This window comes from Myotis brandtii, unplaced genomic scaffold, assembly GCF_000412655.1.
Source record: "Myotis brandtii unplaced genomic scaffold, ASM41265v1 scaffold140, whole genome shotgun sequence".
NCBI lineage: Eukaryota > Metazoa > Chordata > Mammalia > Chiroptera > Vespertilionidae > Myotis > Myotis brandtii.
Genome location: NW_005355000.1, coordinates 2,238,499 through 2,257,078, shown reverse-complemented (window position 1 = coordinate 2,257,078; position 18,580 = coordinate 2,238,499). Strand labels below are relative to the sequence as shown.

General features: G+C 49.3%; 1 pseudogene; it reads right to left on the bottom strand.

Moving 5' to 3' along the window:
* Positions 1–16,588: 16,588 nt before the first annotated feature.
* On the bottom strand, positions 16,589–18,164 carry LOC102239563 (annotated as a pseudogene).
* Positions 18,165–18,580: the final 416 nt, after the last annotated feature.

Below are 18,580 nucleotides of genomic sequence, written 5' to 3'. Positions count from 1 at the left end.
GTGCTTCAGAAACCACCTGCTCACCTAGGGCCTGGGTCCTGGAAAAAGATGCTGATGAGTGTTGAGCAGCAAAGCAGTTTCAAACCCATTGCCCCCAGGCCCTCCCCGCCCAGCTGTGAGCCACTGCTGCTTCCTGAGTGGCTTGCAGAGCAGGCGAACTGCGAGTTTGCAACAAGCAATCCCTAAGGCTCAGGAGTTAAGTTTCATTTCTATGCCTGTCGATTAGATAAGTTTATCCTCACCCTCACCCGTCAGAGCCCTTTCCCGCTGTCAGAACACAAGCTCAGAGCCCACGCCCGCCGGCCAGCACACAGCCTGGCCTGAGCAGAACAAGCGTCAGTGTGATGGCTCCACACTGGTATCTTCTCTCTCCCAGGATCCCATCGAAGGGGATTCCCAGTCTTACTTCGTGGAAGATGCGATCTCATCTTTCCCACCAAGCAGAGCTCCCGGTCACAAGCGGCCGCCCAGGGCACTGCTCCCCAGGCCCGTACTCGCAGTGGGGATGGCTGAGTGTGACATGCTGCACATCGTTGTCGTTCAACATGTCGGTGTAAAGTAATACTCCTTCTTAAATGACTGAGCTGCTCTGAGGTCCGAGAGCAGGACCTCCCCGCTCAAATCCCATTGGCTTTCCAGTTTTTGTTGGCACATCTCACCCATGGCCGCCCTGGTGCTAGAAGAGTAGCGCAGCCTATAACGGCACCAGTGGGCACGTGTAAGATTGATGCTGGAGGAGTGAACTAGGCAGAAAGCTGGACCATGACCACACTCATAGGATCTTTGATGCAGCGCATCTCTGTGGTCGACCCCTGGAAACCAGGCCTATTCCTTTCCTTACCCTTTCATCCTAGGACCAGCAAGCCCCCAGGAGCTTGTGGCCACATCCAAACCCCTGCTGCTCTGGGGCAGGGCAGTGGCAAGACCTTCCCCAGGACCCATAGCAAACCATGTGCGGGCAAATACAACGGGTTCTTGGTCCACCGGTCACTAAAGAAAACCACTGTGCAGAATAAGGCATTTCTGAGAAGAACAGGACAAAGAAGAATGCAGGGGAGAGAAATGACCACAGAGCTGCCAAGATTTCCAAAGGCTCTGCACCAGGCCCATGCCCAGGCCCAGGCCCATACCCATGCCCAGGCCCAGGCCCATACCCATGCCTAGGCCCAGGCCCATACCCATACCCATGCCCATGCCTAGGCCCATGCCCAGGCCCATGCCCATGCCCATGCCATACCCATGCCCATGCCCATACCCAGGCCCATGCCCAGGCCCAGGCCCATACCCATGCCCAGGCCCAGGCCCAGGCCCATGCCCATGCCTATGTGTGGATTCCATCATGGCAAGGCCTATCTGGCAAACTCAGGAAGGAGCCCCACATTTTCTTTGAAATCTGGGCTTTTTAGCTACAACCAAGAGAACTAATGTCAGAGTAAAAAGGAAAGTGGCATAACAAACCGAATAACAAACCAAGCCAATAGCGGGACAAAGGTTCCAGGGAGGGCACGCGGCCACTGCTCGGGTGGCATCTGGAGGAGCCTCTGAGTGCATGTCCAGGTCTCGGTGGGAGGGGGGTGAGGATCAGTACCAAGTGCAGGATTCCACTGAAGTTTGTGTCAGATGAGTAGCCGAGGGCCCCTGCTTGGGCCTCCCTGTCCTAACAGAGCACATGTGAGCAAAAGCCTCTCTTCCTACCCAGGCTCCACGTGGCTCTTGGCAGGGAACCCTGGCTGTGGCAGAGCAGGGTGAGAGCTGGTTCCCTGAGGAGCAGGCCAGACCCTTCACGGGGCCTGGAGCTAAGGCAGCCCTGCCACCCAAGAGCTCCCCACTTAGGAGAGAAAGACTAGTCACAGCTACTAACATGCCTGGAGGTACAAGTGCCCTCGCAGACACTTGAGGCCGCCTTTGGGGAGCTGGAGGTTCTGTGTGTGTAAAGGTGGGCCCAGAGGTTGAGTTGTTTGCATTGCACCAGAGGACTTTCACTAGAGGGTGGCGAGACCTATGGCCAGTCAGGCTGGGCTTGCAGGGCCTGCTCCCCTGGAACATTCCGGGACTGGCCACAAGCAGGGAACTAGCATCGCAGAGAAAATACTCTGCGAGGGGAGGTAAGGACTCTGAATATAAAGTCAAAGAAATTTCAAAGCAAGACGGAATGAAGGTGACTTTCTTAAACCTGCCCTTTTACAGATAAGAAACTGATGCTAGAAGTGAAGTGTGGCAAGTCACTTAGGGGATAAACAATTGCGCTTTTTCTAAAGCAATAGTTCAAAGTAACCAACCTATGAGGGAAGGCGGGGGCAGGAGGTGAAGGGGTGAGAGATCAACCAAAGGACTAATATGCATGCATATTAGCATAACCAATGGACACAGACAGTAGGGGGATGAGGGCATGTGCTGGCAGGTGGGGGCAACCGGGAGAGGTCAATGAGGTAAAAAGGAGACTTATGTAATACTTTAAACAATAAAGAATTTTTAAAATAGTACATAGTAACAGGGGCAGCTGGGGAGAGGTCAATGGGGGGAAAGGAGACTTATGGAATACTTTAAACAATAAAGAATTTTAAAAAATAGTACATAGTAACCGTCCTATATCAAGGAATCCTGCCCTAGCCCTAGAACTTCAAGCTGGCTCCGGGTTCTGAGGACAACATGCAGTTGGGACAGCCGATGCTGAGAAGTCCACCACCAGGGCAAGAGCCTAGAACTCTGGACACATCAAAGCCCAGAGCCACTGACCTCCAGAACCAGGTACCTGCTCCAGACACAGCTGGAGGCCACTGCCCAACCCCAAGGCCAGGATTCTGCCAGAGCACTGCTTGGGCCTGCGAGGCTGGCTCCGTGAAGCACCCTTGGAAGTCCATGCCTCTGCTAAGAAGCTAGGGTGCCCACCCTGGAACCTCATGGGCACCTGGGTTATGTCAGCACAGAATCTCCTCCTCGTCCCGCGTGTGCTGCACCACGGCAGGCGGTTGGAACAAGCCCCGTCTTTGCAGTCATCGGCAGGGATTAGAAAGATGCTGGCTCAAAGGCCCCTCAGGGGCTCGTGCTGGCCAGGCGAGGCCATCACCTTGGTCTCAGTCCTTGAAGCTTCCCCAAGCTCCGCAGTCACGTGGGCAGCGGGCAGAGGGCAGCGGGAGGCCGTGGAAACTTTCCCGGGACGTGGAGCCACTGAAGTCGCCACTGAGCTCTGTTATCAGAGGGAGACATTTGTACAGTCCTCATTCTTTGATAGTCTGTGTCTGAAACATTTTGTTAAACCTGGAGAAGGGCAAACACTAGGTGTGATTTCATGGCGCCCTGAAAGAACTTCCAATGTTTGATGAATAGAATACAAATATTGATTGGAACTTGTTAAAGTTGTGGTGTGTAGGATAAGAAGCAATGGTTACCAAGGTCCTTAGATTTATTCTACTCAGAGTAGGTGCTTAACAGTGATTTTGGCTTGATGTAAGTATATATTAGCCTTGATAGTACATGTTCGTTACATAGGCCTTGTTACTATTTGAGTTCCAAAAACCTAGTTATAGTCTAAGTTCCCCATGTGTTGACTTAAACTCACGGGATGTGTTCCCCACATCAGTGACTTTCTTCTGATTTGAAACAGCATCTGTGGCAAAGGTCAAACAAATGTCAGTCAAGGTAAAGCCATATCATCACATCAAAACATGTTGTAACCAAGGTCATAGACCAAACACATGCTTTCTCTTTCATCTACTAAGGTCTTGATACGGCTTAGAACAACTCATGACTATTGGTAGACACAGCTTAAGGTCAAACAGAATGAGTACTTGGAGGAATTGATCCATAAATGATATATTTGATAATTGATTCTATTTTCGAAGAAAGCTGCTTTTGTGGTTAAATAAACATGAGATAGGTGCCCTCTGCATAGCTGTAACCCACAGTCTTTTTAAAAAATATATACTTTATTGATGTTTTATGGAGAGGAAGGGACAGTGTAACCCACAGTCTTTTAAACTACATGCAAGACCCATTTAAAACAGGAGGCTAAGTAAGACTGCATTACAAGAAACAGAAAAGTTCAGTTTGGGGGGTTATAGTTTGGTTTTGTAAACACATGTCAAGCTTTTCAACTGGCATGCCACCTGCTGCAGATGCTACCTCGTAGCCAATCAGGAATCTGAAGAGATTTAATAGCCTACAGGAGATTTTTTTAAAAAAGGTCTTAACTTACCTCCCCCAAATCTTCTTCTAAGAGAAAAATTGCCCATATAGAAATGTTAGCGATAATGGTCACTTCTATTCCTGAAACTCTGCACTCATCATTGCTTTGAGTTTCACAGCAACCCTGAGAACCAGGCTTGGGGACAGTCATTTTTTACAAACGAAGAAAGTTCAGGTGCCACGCTTAGGGTCATCAGGTGATTGGCAGGGTCAGCACTCAGACCCAGACCTTCCAATTTGGGATTTCGGTGCTTTTTCATATTCTTGACGCTATTTTTTTTAAGGAGCAGGAAATGGGCTCACTAAATCCTGAGGCTTCTTGAGAACAACTATAGGTGAGTCCAATAGCATCTTCAAAATACGTCTGCTTATTTCATTGCAGGGGAGTTCATGAAACACGCTGGCCCTCACTGTGCCTGTCAGCTGTGAGACATAAAATGTGGACGTGTCTTGGAGGAGTAAGTTACAATGGTGATGCTGGAGCCTCTTCAATGCCCCCTTGTTCGGAAGAGGACAAGCCAGGCTTTGTGGGCCAGGGCGTTGCCCGTCCACGCAGACCCTGCAAGGCCTCCGCTCGCACAGGGGCTGTCCTTTTCCTCCACAATCAGTGCGACTCATCTCACACTCAGGGCGGCGCCTGCTCAGTCCCCATTCACAGATTCTTCTGGAAAGGAAGGTCGGCTCACCACCACCCCCTCAAAAAAAAAAGCTCTGGCTTTGTCAAAGGAGTGATTGGAAATGGAACTCGTAAAAAACCCTTCCTAGGCAATGTGAACCCAGACAATAATGTTTTGTAACAGTTCTGTTTGATGTGTACTGACGGGAATTAATCATTTTAGTGAACAGAATTGCTCTTTGTTATGTAAACTTTGTAAAGTCCGCTTCATATGACCTTTGCATTGAGAAATCCGCTGTTCCAAACTGCCATCATTTTGTGGGCATCAGGATTCCTACGGAAACTTCTGGAACCACATTACCACTTGACCTTAAAGTTCAGACTGCCGCTGGGTTGGATGCGAGCCAAGTGACGACAAAAATACTGTAACATGTGCACACACACGAGTCTCATTCCCCAAGAACTGATCAAGTGGAGTGACTACTTGTTTTCCCATTTCTCTTATCTATTAGCTGGCATCTCAGATAGCCAGCCTCTATCAACGACCACACCCTGAAAACACACCATTTCGAGGTGAATACACTCTATTCACATTAGACATCTGGTTCTGGCGTGTGTCTAAATCTAGTCCATTGGAGAGGATAGTTCGGCCCGGGGCTGCGCTTTTAGATCCGATATTTACGAGGCAGTGGGCTCCCACCAGCATCGCCGCCTCCCAAACCCCCGAAGAAAGGGTTTCCTCCCCAGGGGGTTCCCCAGCACCTCTGACCCAGCACCTCTGGCGTGGCCCCAGCTGGCTCTTCCAGTCTTAGCCAACAGCTCGTTCTTTCAAACCACCCCACACCATGACCACAGAGCCCAGCAGACTCAATTCTATTAGAACCCATTTTTTGAGTCTCCTTCTGCCCCTGAGAATCTTGAATGACATAATCATCATGAAGACGCACCAGGACACCTTCAATTAGAGTTAAAAGAGTTTGTCTCCTAATCTGTCAACCTCCTAAAGTTGGTTGTGAAGTTGTCAGCTCCTATGTTTCCCACAAGTATGTACTTATTAGCCAAGTGTTAGCTCCAAATCATTTAGCTCCAAATCTTCCAAAAGTGACCAGGGCAATCACAGTACCTTAGGATCACATGGAGAAAGAAAGGCATTCAGAATAAAGGCGATCTGAGGTCAAATCCCACCTCTGCTACTTACAGCGCACCTGGTGGCATTGGGCAGGTGATCAAGTGCCTGGGGCCTCTTACAGAGCAAGGGAGGGGGAGGGAGAGTGGGAGAGGGAGGGCACGCCCTCGGACCAGGCCCACAGGACTCAGCACAGGGCCATGCAGGTGCTCAGCAAGCAGCAGGCACTGTGACGGTTGTTACAGGAACTACTTTCCTCCTGCTTCTCATTGCTATAAAGTCCATTTTCCACACAGTTTTCAAGTGAAAATTAGGAAATCATGCCAGAAAGCGGGCCATTATTCCTTGTAAGATAAGCAAATCTAAGTCCACTTTGGAATGCCCATTGACATCAATAGGAACACATGTCAGAACTTAATCAGTTGTCACACAGTTTTCAAGTGAAAATTAGGAAATCATGCCAGGAAGTGGGCCATTACTCCTTGTAAGATAAGCAAATCTATAAGTCCACTTTGGAATGCCCATAGACATCAATAGGAACACATGTTAGAACTTAATCAGTTGTTTGTTTTTAAAGAAAAGGATAACAAAGTGGAAAATTACAAAAGCCAAGTCTTGAGCACCTGATACTCCTCTCTTTGGGGTCATAGAAACAGCCCTTAGGAGTTTCACACGAACTTTATCTGCCGTGTGAGTGCAGCGAGGTTCAGCCCTGCCTGTACATCCAGCACAGCTGAGAATGCCACGGAGGCAAGGAAACCGGTGGCAGTGTGATGTGTGCCCAGCACACGGGGCCCTTGTACCCCTGCCCGGGTCTTCAGTGTTCCTCGCCTGATCAGAAGCCGATAGGAGCCGTGCGCGTGCTCGCCGGGCAGGGATACTATGGCAGGGATAAAGGGCACCGCAGGAACAGGCTTCTGAAAACTCACCTGTCAGACTATCTGCGGGCCCATCAGATGTCCGCGGGGAACAGGTAATGGGAACTGCTGGATTCCAGCGGACAGGGAGAGCTGAGGCTCCCGCGCCTGGGGGAGAGGAGCGTGCCTGATGCAGTGGTCACTGTGCCTGCTGCTCGCCAGCGGCTCCCGGTGAAGAAGGCAGAAGCTCGCAGGCTGCGGGAGCCTGAGCAGGAGGGCAGCGCCCCCCGCCCACCAGCCAGGGAGGCCAGGCTCCCTCAGAGGGCAGCGCCTGGTGAGGTGAAGAAACTCTCAGCACAGCTGGTAGTGTCTTCTGGTTCCATGGACCACAAGGATGTGCAAGATGAGTTTGAAACATACACCTAGAAAAAAGAATCAAACTTGAGTTTGATAACATCTATTAGTTTAACACAGGAAACCAAAAGAAAACAAATGGTCTACAATCTTACTACCGAAGAATTTCTCCAGGCATCATTTTTGAAACTTTTATGCCAGCTGCACACACATGCAGGAAAATGTACGGATCAGAAACACACAGCTTGATGAATTTTCACACAGTGAACACACCGCGGTTACTGGTACCGGCTCCCAGATCATGAAACACATCGGCCACCTCCCAGAGTCCTCCTCGGCCCCTTCTCAACATGACCCATGCCATGCCCAAGGGCAGTCTTCATCTGGAATTCTCGCAGCATGGATTAGCTTTGACTTGGCATCTTTTTCTTTAATTAACAAAAATAATATAGACACACGAATAGAAAAATGTTAAGTACAAAAACGTAAAATGAAAAGCGAAGTCTTCTCTCCCTACCTTCTCCCTAAACATAACTTCCATTAGTAAATCTTTGCTTTGGTTGCTTTTTTCTCATTATTTCTTTCAGGAATTCGCCAGAATCATTTCCCATCCTACCCCTCCTTATTCCTTTAATTTACACACGTGTCATATATGCAGATTGTCCTATTTGTTGCTTATCTTCTTTATACCATTTCCCCTCTGAAGTATGTTTGTACAGATTTCATGCCAGTGTTAAGAGCACTTCAGTGGTAGAGGAGAGTGGGGACAAGGGTGAGAGGGACGTTTTATAATTTGTAACCAAATAACTTGTGCTGATTAGTAGGAGGGAAGGGAAAAAAAGGAGCATTTTTTTCCTTTCCGTAAAAAGGTAGGTAAGGTCCCTGTGGTGATTCCGGCCTCTTTTCCAGACTTCCGGGTCCTTCTATACCAGCTCAAAAAACAAAGCCTCTCGCCCACGAGAAGAGCCCTGTACGCTCCCACCAGGAGGCCCAGCCCCCACTGGGGTGGCCGCGTGACCACTTGTAGAAAAGCCTAATCCCGAATTATGGTATTTGTTGGCCTCCTATTTCATTCTTATTTAATATTCTTTGCCATCAAGTTGAAAAATGAAAGCTGCTTTCCCCAAAACAAAACACCTACAGCTCACCTACGTTTCCTTCAGTGAGCTGGCTTAACTTTGTTTTTCTTTGGCAGAAAAATTGCCATCTAGGGAGACATTTTCCAATAATGCAGACTTCAAGTCTGTAACTTTATTTTTATTAAAATATATTTTTCCAATAGGTGGCACTAGTGTGTTTAGCTACAGGTAAGTCATCCCCAGTGAAGGGAAACTGAAACAGCTGTGCTTCCCAGACATCAGCCAGCTTCTCTCCCACTCTTAGAAGTCGTCTTGACTTCTCAGCACCTCCAACAGGGTTGCAAGGCACCCTAACCAGCATTTCAGAAACTGGCCCCCGCCTCCTGATAAGAAAAAAAAATTACACGAGAGAGGATAGATTACCAACAAAGAGCCTTTCCTTTGTCCTTGGTGTAAAGTTTAATATCAGAAATTTAAAAGCTAGGATTCATTTGGGGGCTCAGTCCATCTGGTTTTCTAGGCGGCCTAATAAATTTATAATTCTTTACCACCTTTGGCCTCATGTGTACCTCCTTTGGCGACCCTAACATTTGGTGCCAAAACCCAGGAGGGTTCCCCAGGGAAGGAGAGCCATCGCCCTGGTTTTGGTCACCCCGAGTTTGCTACTCAGAGAGCAGTAGGCAGCGGCAGCTCAACCTGGGCTTACCTCCGAATCCTACTCAGGGGACAGGATCACAGCCTCTAGGCCTCCCGGAGGACACGGATCAGGGACCTCTCCCTCCCACTGCTGACCCCGCACTCAACACCAGCTCAGCTCATCTCTGGCAAGTAACAATTGGAAAGATAACAAAGTGGAAAATTACACTTTGGTTTAATTAAACTTGCTGTTGGGGTCCAGCCAATCAAGACTTGCTGTTGGGGTCTAGCCAATCAGGACTTGCTGTTGGGGTCTAGCCAATCAGGACTGTCCTAAGCCTTCTCACCATCCCCTTCCGAAACCCCTTCTTGATTTCTGATTAGCCATTTTCCATCTCAGACACAGACCTAGCACTAAGCCAGAAATCCTCTCCTGTTGGGCCTTGGCCCCGGGACCAGGTCCCATAGTCTTCCTCGTCATAGGGACACCCACCATGTGGATCAGACTGTCTTCCTCCCTCCAGAGCCCGACTAGATGGTGGGGATGCCTGCCCCCCAGCCTAGCATCCCAGGTCTCCCTTTGTTGCTTACCTCCTCTTCCTAATTTACCCCCTCGCTCCCTTCTCCCCCCCCCCCCCCCCAAAAAAAAAAGAAAAGAAAAGAAACATTCCTCTGGGCACACTGGCCCAAGAATGGAACTTTCGATTTTAACATTCTCTGGGACTTAGACAATTCCTGTCACCCCAATGGGAAATGGTCAGAGATCCCTTACATCCAGGCCTCCTTTATACTCCTTAATCACCCTTCTCTCTGTCAAACTTGCTCTGCCTATCAAAGCCTACTTCTCCACTCCAAGCCCCCTTCTGGCAAACCTGGACCTTTCCACCCTGAGGCTTCTGATCAGTGCTTCCCAACCCATCAGGTCCCTCAGACCTTCCCTTCCACCCTTCCCATCACTCGATTCTCCATTCCCCCAAACCCACTTCCTCATGTCCCTCCTCTGTCTGCCCCCAGTCTTTGGACTCCAGCTCTTCGTCCACTCACCTCAACCTCCTTACTGAGCCCCCCTCTTACTCCTTCCCTGGACAGCCCAGCCTCCAGCCCTCGTCCATCCCCTCCAAGAGGTGTCCAGGGCCAAGGATATTGTCCTGATACACCGACCCAATCACCTTTACTAAGGAATTTGAGTACCTCACCCAGTCCTATGACCTGGCCTGGTACAATGTCTATATCATCCTGTCCCCTTCTCTCAGAGGAGAAGGAGCGTGTCTGTATAGCAGCCCAGGACCAGGCCAATAGATAGGACACAACGGCCAACCTGATTGGCTCTGACTCAGTCCCCCCAAGATGGAACTATCAGGTTAATTCTCCAGGGTGCCGGCTCCACAGCCATATAATCACCTGTCTCATTGCTGGACTCAAAAAGGATGCTCATATGGTAGTCAACTATGACAAACTTAATAAAATCACGCAAGACTCTGACCAAAACCCAGCTCTCTTCCTCTTCCGCCTCATGGAGGCCTTACAGAAATTTACCACCTTAGACTCCACCTCCCCAGAGGGAACCCTTCTTTTGAACACCCATTTTATATCCCAATCAGCTCCCATCGTATGCCATAAATTTCAAAAAATAGGCACAGGTCCACAAACCCCTCAAAAAGACCTCGTTAACCTGGCCTTTAAGGTCTTTATAATAGAGATGAGGAGACCCCAATGCAAAAACAAAGGCGAGATCAGGCCAAGGCTGAGGCCCAGAGGAGGCCTTTCAGCTCCTAGCCACCACTCTCATGAACCCTAAACGAAGTGCCAGTCCTCCAACCAAGGATAAGTCATGGGCTAAGCCTCCTCTGGGCCCATGCTTCAAATGCAACAAGGAAGGACATGGGCCAAGTCCTGCCCAAACCCGAGATCCCCAACTGGGCTTTGCCCAAGGTGTGGAAGGGAAGGCCACTGGAAATCAGACTGCAGTCTGGTCCCTCCAGGTCAGAGCTCAGCCAGTCCAGCAAGGCCGCCCTCTGGATCTGGTTTGGTGCTCCCAGACTTCCTGGGACCGGCCACCAAAGACTGAAGCTGCCCAGGTCCTCACAAGGCCCCACAGACTTACATCACCAGGACAGAGCTTCGGGTAACGACTGTGGTGGCAGGTATGTGATCTCCTTTTTAGTTGACACTGGGACCACTTATTCTGCCCTCCCCGAGTCCACTAGGACTCTTGTCCCCTCCTCAATCTCTATTATGGGGGTTGACAGACTAGTCTCACAGCCATTAGCCACCTCACCTCTACACTGCATCTTATTAAATACCTCTTTATCCCCTCTTTTCTCGTTCTACCTCGGTGCCTGACTAGGGCTATTGCATATTCCCTTATAAAGCCCAGTTGTCCCGAACCACAGTCACCTACTCAGTTTCACTCTCACCCCACAAAGTTAAGCCATCACCTTAGACCAGCCGTGGGCAAACTACGGCCCGCGGGCCGGATCCGGCCCGTTTGAAATGAATAAAAAAAAAAAAAAAAGACCGTACCCTTTTATGTAATGATGTTTACTTTGAATTTATATTAGTTCACACAAACACTCCATCAATGCTTTTGTCCCGGCTCTCCGGTCCAGTTTAAGAACCCATTGTGGTCCTCGAGTCAAAAAGTTTGCCCACCCCTGCCTTAGACCGTAAACACCGTATCTCCTCCATGACTGTCCCATCCTCTGGACAAGAAATATTCTCTTTCCCCGGACTCGCCGGGTATTTTTGCCTCTGGGCTCCCAACTTTAGTCCTCTCGCAAAGGGACTCTGCCAAGAGACCCCACACTGAGCCTTTAGATCCCAAGGCCAGCATTCTCACCTGCTTTTATGCCCTGAAAACTGCTCTCACCTCAGAGCCTTCTCACCACCCCCTTCCGAAAGAACAACTTTCTTGACTGCAAAACTGCAAAAGCTTACTTAACAGTCTGGCCACTATCGGAAGCTGAGCTCATTACCCAAACCTCAGCATGTTATTGTAACCAGACAATCAATGGGTTCATGCTGCCCCCACTACTTGAGCAAATTAAGCAGAGACAGGGTTGGATCATATATGAGCATTTATTCCAATACTGCCGGCAGTATGGGAGAGCAGCAGGTCATCTACAAAAGTCTGTTCTGCAGCACCCCAGCTCCCCCACGGCCTCCCCCACCCCCGCCCCTGTAAACCAGCTGTTTATTTAGGGTAGGACAAGGATTACATGGGGAAGTAGGGATTACAGGCATGGGGAAGTTGTAGGCTGGGATGGGACTCCATTGTTTGGGCAACTAGGTTGTCAATCTTTCCATGATAATAGGCAGGTCATGAATGAGAATGGACCACATTCCAAGGTTGACTCCCAGGTCCAAGGTTGACTCCCATGTCCTGGAGGCATACAACTCCCAGCCAGGTTAGAATGTCCTTTTCTTTAACCAGCACAAGGCAATCATGGTTAACAGAACATGATTAATATTTCCCATAACCAGAGCTAGTCCCCAATATTCTATTTTTGCCCCTAACATTATCTCTAAGGAAAAATATGACAGTTTTAAATTCAAGCAGCTGGAGGCCTGGAAACCAGTCCTAGAACAGGCTGTGGGGCCTGCTCCCTCGCCCCCTTCACCTTTTCTCCAGCCTCCTATGCCTATACATCTTCGGTAACTTAAAAGCTTTGGAGCGTTGCTGGGTTAAATGATCAACATCTAAATATTTCAACAAGTTTTAAGTTCACCTGATTTTAGCGTTTGTTACAGAAAATCTATAAAGTAGATTTGGAGCTGTTCATGTACTGTCTTGTGCTTTGTTGAAGGTGTGTTTCTTGAAAGTGAGAGTGTTCATAAATGTCAATGTAAGAAATGCTGGTTGTTTATTTTTTTGCTATCATTGGAAAATTAAGGTTTCTAATAGTTAAGAATTCTAATTAAATTGGAAATAAATTGTATGGTTTTGGTAATAGAAGAGGCATGAGGCATGCATTGTGAAGGAAAAAGGAAGTTAAAGTTGTAGGAAGGTTTGTGAAAGTTGGAAGGTTTGTGAAAGTTGGAAGAAGGTTTGTAAGAAGAAATGTTAAAAGGAAGTTATATAAATGACACAGGCCAGTAAGCCAGGACAAGCAGAATAGGGAAACTGAGATACATAAACAGCAGTTTGCAGCCATCTAGAAAATCTAGATGCCAAGCAGTCCAAAGCCACCTAGTAAATCCTATCTTCTCTAAACCAAGGACACTTAAGAGTAAGTGATTTGTACCATTCCTCCCCACCCAGAGGGTAAATAGCTTAAATTAACCTACTCAGGGAGACAGATAGCAGAAATTCAATTAGTGCCATTTTCCAGCCACACCCAAGGACAAATGAAGTTAAGAAAATAGGAACAAGAAGAGATAAATCAAAGAACTTATATCAGTGGTTCTCAACCTTGGCTGCACATTAGAATCACCTGGGAATCTTTTTAAAATCCTGATTTCTGGGCCTCATCCTCCGGAAATTCTGTTTCTTTGTTATGGGGTGGGGCCACAACATTAGTAACAAAGAAACAGAATTTCCGGAGGATGAGGCCCAGAAATCAGGATTTTAAAAAGATTCCCAGGTGATTCTAATGTGCAGCCAAGGTTGAGAACCACTGACTTATATGCATAGCCCATGGTCACAGCAACAGGATAGTGAAGACCTGGCGGGGATAGGTGTGGGGAGGAGCCGGGAGCGGGCCTAAGCCAGCAGCTGGACATCCCCCGAGGGGTCCCAGACTGCAAAAGGGCGAAGGCCTGGCTGAGGGACCCCCTCGAGTGCACAAATTTTTGTGCACCAGACCTCTAGTCCTATATAATAAAAGCCTAATATACTAAGTGCCCAGTCGACCGGTTGGCCTTTCAACCAATCAAAGCATAATATGCTAATGATATGCTAAGGCCACTCAACTGCTCACTATGATGTGCATTGACTACCAGGGGGTAGGTTAGCTTGCTGCTGGGTCCAGCCAATCAGAACTGAGCAAGATGGGCTGGACATGCCCTGGAGCCCTCCTGCGGTCCCTCCCTGGCTGGCCAACCTCCCGTGTCCCTCCCCGGCCTCGATCGTGCACTGGGGGTCCCTTGGCCTGGCCTGCACCCTCTCGCAATCCAGGACCCCTCAGGGGATGTTGGAGAGCCAGTTTCAGCTCAATCCCGCAGGCCAGGCCAAGGGACCCCACTGGTGCAAGCATTTGTGCACTGGGCCTCTAGTTTATATAATAAAAGCCTAAGTGACCATTACGGTGAAATGACCAGTTGCTATGATGTGCACTGACCACCAGGGGGAAGATGCTCAATGAAGGAGCTGCCCCCTGGTGGTCAGTGAACTCCCACAGGGGGAGCCCCACTCAGCCAAAAGCCGGGCTCATGACTGGCAAGTGCAGCAGCAGTGGCAGGAGCCTCTCCCACCTCCACAACAGCGCTAAGGAGCAACGAGCAGTAAGGAGCAGTGAGCAGGCAGGCGGTAAGGAGCGAGGGGTCCTGGACTGCAAGAGGGATATCCCCCTAGGGGTCCTGGACTGCAAGAGGGATATCCCCCTAAGGCCAGGCTGAGGGGCCCCCCCCCCCCAGTGCACAATTTCGTGCACCAGGCCTCTATATTTAGTTAACAATAAATATATTTTAAAAAGGGAAACAAACCTCATTTTGGTTTATTAAAACAACTAGAGGCCCAGTGCATGAATTCGTGCATGGGTGGGGTCCGGCCAGCCCGCCCCAATCAGGGCTGGTTGGGCCAGGCTGGCCAGGGGGAGGGGCCATGGGTGGTTGGCTTGCCAGCCCCGCCCCCTGGTCAAACTCCTGGTTGAACTCCGGGTTGAACTCCCGGTCAAGGGGACAATTTGTATATTAGCCTTTTATTATATAGGATGTGGTAAATTATATATTTTTCTTTTCTTCCTACCTGATTTCTCTAGAACTCTAAAGCAGTGGTTCTCAACCTTGGCTGCACATTAGAATCACCTGGGAATCTTTTTAAAATCCTGATTTCTGGGCCTCATCCTCCGGAAATTCTGTTTCTTTGTTACTAATGTTGTGGCCTCACCCCATAACAAAGAAACAGAATTTCTGGAGAATGAGGCCCAGAAATCAGGATTTTAAAAAGATTCCCAGGTGATTCTAATGTGCAGCCAAGGTTGAGAACCACTGCTTTAGAATTTGGCAATTCTTAATGAGTGAATCATGGCACTACATTTCTTTGCATGAACTCAATAAGACCAGTTTCCGATTGTGGTTTTACTAATCAACTGGAATGTCATGTCTGAAAAAGATGTGACTGGAGTCTGGGAAGCACCAGAAAACATCCTCAAAACTGATCAAAGCCACTTGCAAGAAAAAGCCTGGTAACTGGCTTGATCACGTGGTTCATGGTAGTCTTTTCAGGTAAGGAACGAAGGCTGCTTTCCTGAGAGATGGCAAGGAAAAGGCCTCAAGACATCACTGCGACCTCGAGAACTTGAGGAATTCACCCCAGTCTACAGGTATTGCAGGCAAACCTGATGGCAACTAGGTGGCTCAGCTTCTTTGCCCTGAGGGTCTAATTAAAGCTCAATCATGAGAGGCCAGCAAAGCAGGTTTTTAAAAGCCTATATAATCAGTTGCTATTCTTATTTTGTTCATGTAAACAATCTGGCCAAATTGTAACTAGACTTAATGCAGTGAATAAATTGGTCTTGATTTGGCTCTTTAATAAAAATAAGGGTGATGGTTCGGTGGGGGGTAGGGGGGTGCATGGAGGGGGTTCAGTAGATTCCATATACGCAGTTGTGGATGTTCGTCTCTAGTTCAGTTCATATCTTCAAAAGTTTTATTTTTAATGTCGTTTTTATGTCAATCAGGCTGGCCTAGTCAGGGATGCTGCCCAAAAATTAACAGAAAGGGCCACAAAGATTAGAGAGCGTCAATCAAATCCATGGGAATACTGGCTAAAGAATATAAATTGGTATACCTGGCCACTTCCCTTCATAGCACCATTAACATTCCTAGTCCTCATCCTCGTTTTTGGCCCATGTATTCTGCGCTAATTTTCATCTTTCGTTCAGGACCACTTTCAAGCTTTCACCAACCAGTCTCTTGGGAAATCATGCTGCTGCAACCACTCACTCCAACCAGGAGGAATCTGTACAGTGTTCCAGCCGACTGCAATCAAAGTCCATCATACTGCTTTGCACAGTGGCTGCACTAATTTACATTCCCACCTACAGTGTCCAAGCATTCCGTCTTCTTCACATCCTTGCTAACACTTGTTATCTCTTGTTCCTTAAGGATAGCCATCATAACAGGTGTGAGGCAATATTTCATTGTGGTTTTGATTTATATTTCCCTGGTGATTAATGATGTTGTGCATCTTTTCACATACCTCTTGGCCATTTTGATATCTTTGGAAAAATGCCTATTTAGTTCCCTGCCCGTTTTTTTAATTGCATTTTTTAGGGGTTTTGTAGTTGTTGTTACTGAGTTGTATGAGTTATATATGTAGTTGGATATTAACCCTTTATCTAATACTAGAGGCCCGGTGCATGAAAATTCATGCACTGGAGGGGGTATCCCTCAGCCTGGCCTGCCCCCTCTCACAGTCTGGGAGCACTCAGGGGCGAGAGGCAACCTGGTGATCAGGGGAAGGCGACGCCCCATCACAACCAGCAGTCGGACATGCCTCTCACAATGTTGTTGCTGCTGCTGCTGTTGCTCCGTGACATCTCTCTGTACTGTGGTTCATACTCGCATGCTGGGGTTGAGCCCAGGTTCATGATGTTCAAGGCCTGGACCTGGGGGTTCAGGCCTCCCATTGCTTGTTGCTGCAGAGGGACAGCAGGTCGTGCCCCGCTGGCTTGCATGGCGTTCAGATTCAGCAGGCTGGGCTAGAGCTGAAGGCTGGGCTGGCTGGCCACTTACTTGGCTGTGTGCTATTTGATGAGAGCTGCCATCAGCTGAGGGTTTGACTTGAGGATGTTGAGCATGTGCTGCTGCTGGGGGAGCTGGGAGACTTCAGGGTCCACGGCAGGTCCTGCAGGGTATCTGGAGAGATGTTCTGAGGTAGCTGCACCTTGGGTCTGCATAGACATCACGGGTCTGGGCATGCCTCACATTGACAGTTGCTGGGGGATGGGTGTCGGCTGCCACTGCTGGGGCTCGGGGGACAGAATAACAGGCCCACTGACCTGGTTGGGTCACATTCAGGCCCATGGGGGCCATCTGGCTCTCAGGGGTCACTGAGCCTCAGGGGCATACTGTTGTTGGTGCTCACCCAATACAGATGCTGCTGCTGCTGCTGTACCTCATGTGCAATCTGCCAGGCGCCTCCACTGCTGCAGGTGGGCCTGGGTGGGGGGTAGTGGGGCTGGCACCTGATTAGTGGGCTTCCCAGTGCAAACTGTGGTAGGGGGCTGAGTTCCAGCCACGCTGGAGAACCCGGCTAGTGACATGCTCACAGGCGAGGTCTGGGGCAGAGTCAGGGGCTGTGGTGTCCAGGGTGTGCTGGGATTGAGTGTGGGGGGCCAGGGTGGTGCTGAAGGAGGGGAAGGCAGACTTGGCTGAGGCACAGTGCAGGTGCTGATGTGGCATCTACTGGTGCATAAGCTACGCGTGCTGCCGGCGGTGCTGTGTCTTCTGCTGGCGGAGCTTCTGCTTGATGTTGAGGCAGTAGGGAATGGGGCATGTGTTTTCTTGGCAGTGTCTGGCATGGTAGCAGCAAAGGGCCATGAACTGCTTGCACACTCCGTCACCTCCATGGGTCTTGCACTGGCAGCCCTTGGTGTGCTGCACAACCCACCTCATCTTCTGGCAGGATGGCTTCGAGCAGTTGACGTCGCGGTACTGGTGGACATGCCTCAGGGACTGGATACAGCACTGGATGGCCTGGCGCCACCACTTCCGGAGGCTCCTGAACTGTGGCTCACCCGCCACCCCTGTGGGAGTAGAGGCAGCCCCAGCTCCTCCGCTTCCGCTCCCCTGCCTCCTCTGCTCCGACTCCTCCACCTCCTCCGCTCCGGCTCCCGTGTAGGCCCGCCTTCTCCACTCTGGCTCTCCCACCTCCTCTGCTCTGGCTTTGCAGAGGTGGTTACCACCTCCTCTCCAACGGCTCCCACGGCGGCATCAGTGCTGTTTCCTGAGCAGCCAGCAGAAGAGCTCTCAGGACCCCATCCTGCCCGGACTCACCAAGAAACAGGCTGTTTTGGAGCCAACTTTTATTGTACTTGCCGCAGTGACAAAGCAAGCATTCTGCCAGGCTGCTCACGCTGCCCACTCTCAGCAGCTGCCCCCTGGGACTGGAGGACTTCGGCAGGGTTGAGAGGACTGGGCACTGCCATCTTGTGGCTATGGGTGCCATCATCTTTGTGACAGAGTGATGGTTAATTTGCATATTACCCTTTTATCAGATAGGATGTGGTTTGCAAATATTAGCTTTTTTAAAGAAAAAGCACATATCTTTGGGACAATGAGGTACATGTCTATATGTTTAATAATCAAAGTATGTCTGTACATTTAAATATATAACTTCAGGTGCTCATAGCTGCCACTCTGGACAAAACTTGGAAATCTCAGTGGCCCAACAATACAGATTTCTTCCTACCTTGCATGCTATACAATGTAGATGAGGAGCCACCTCCTCTTACATGGAAGATGTGACTCCCAAAGTCACCAGAGCTGGAGGAAATGGAGATGGCCCACAACTATTGTCAACCTAGACCCAAAAGTGAGCAATAGCTGTCATGCATAGCCTGGT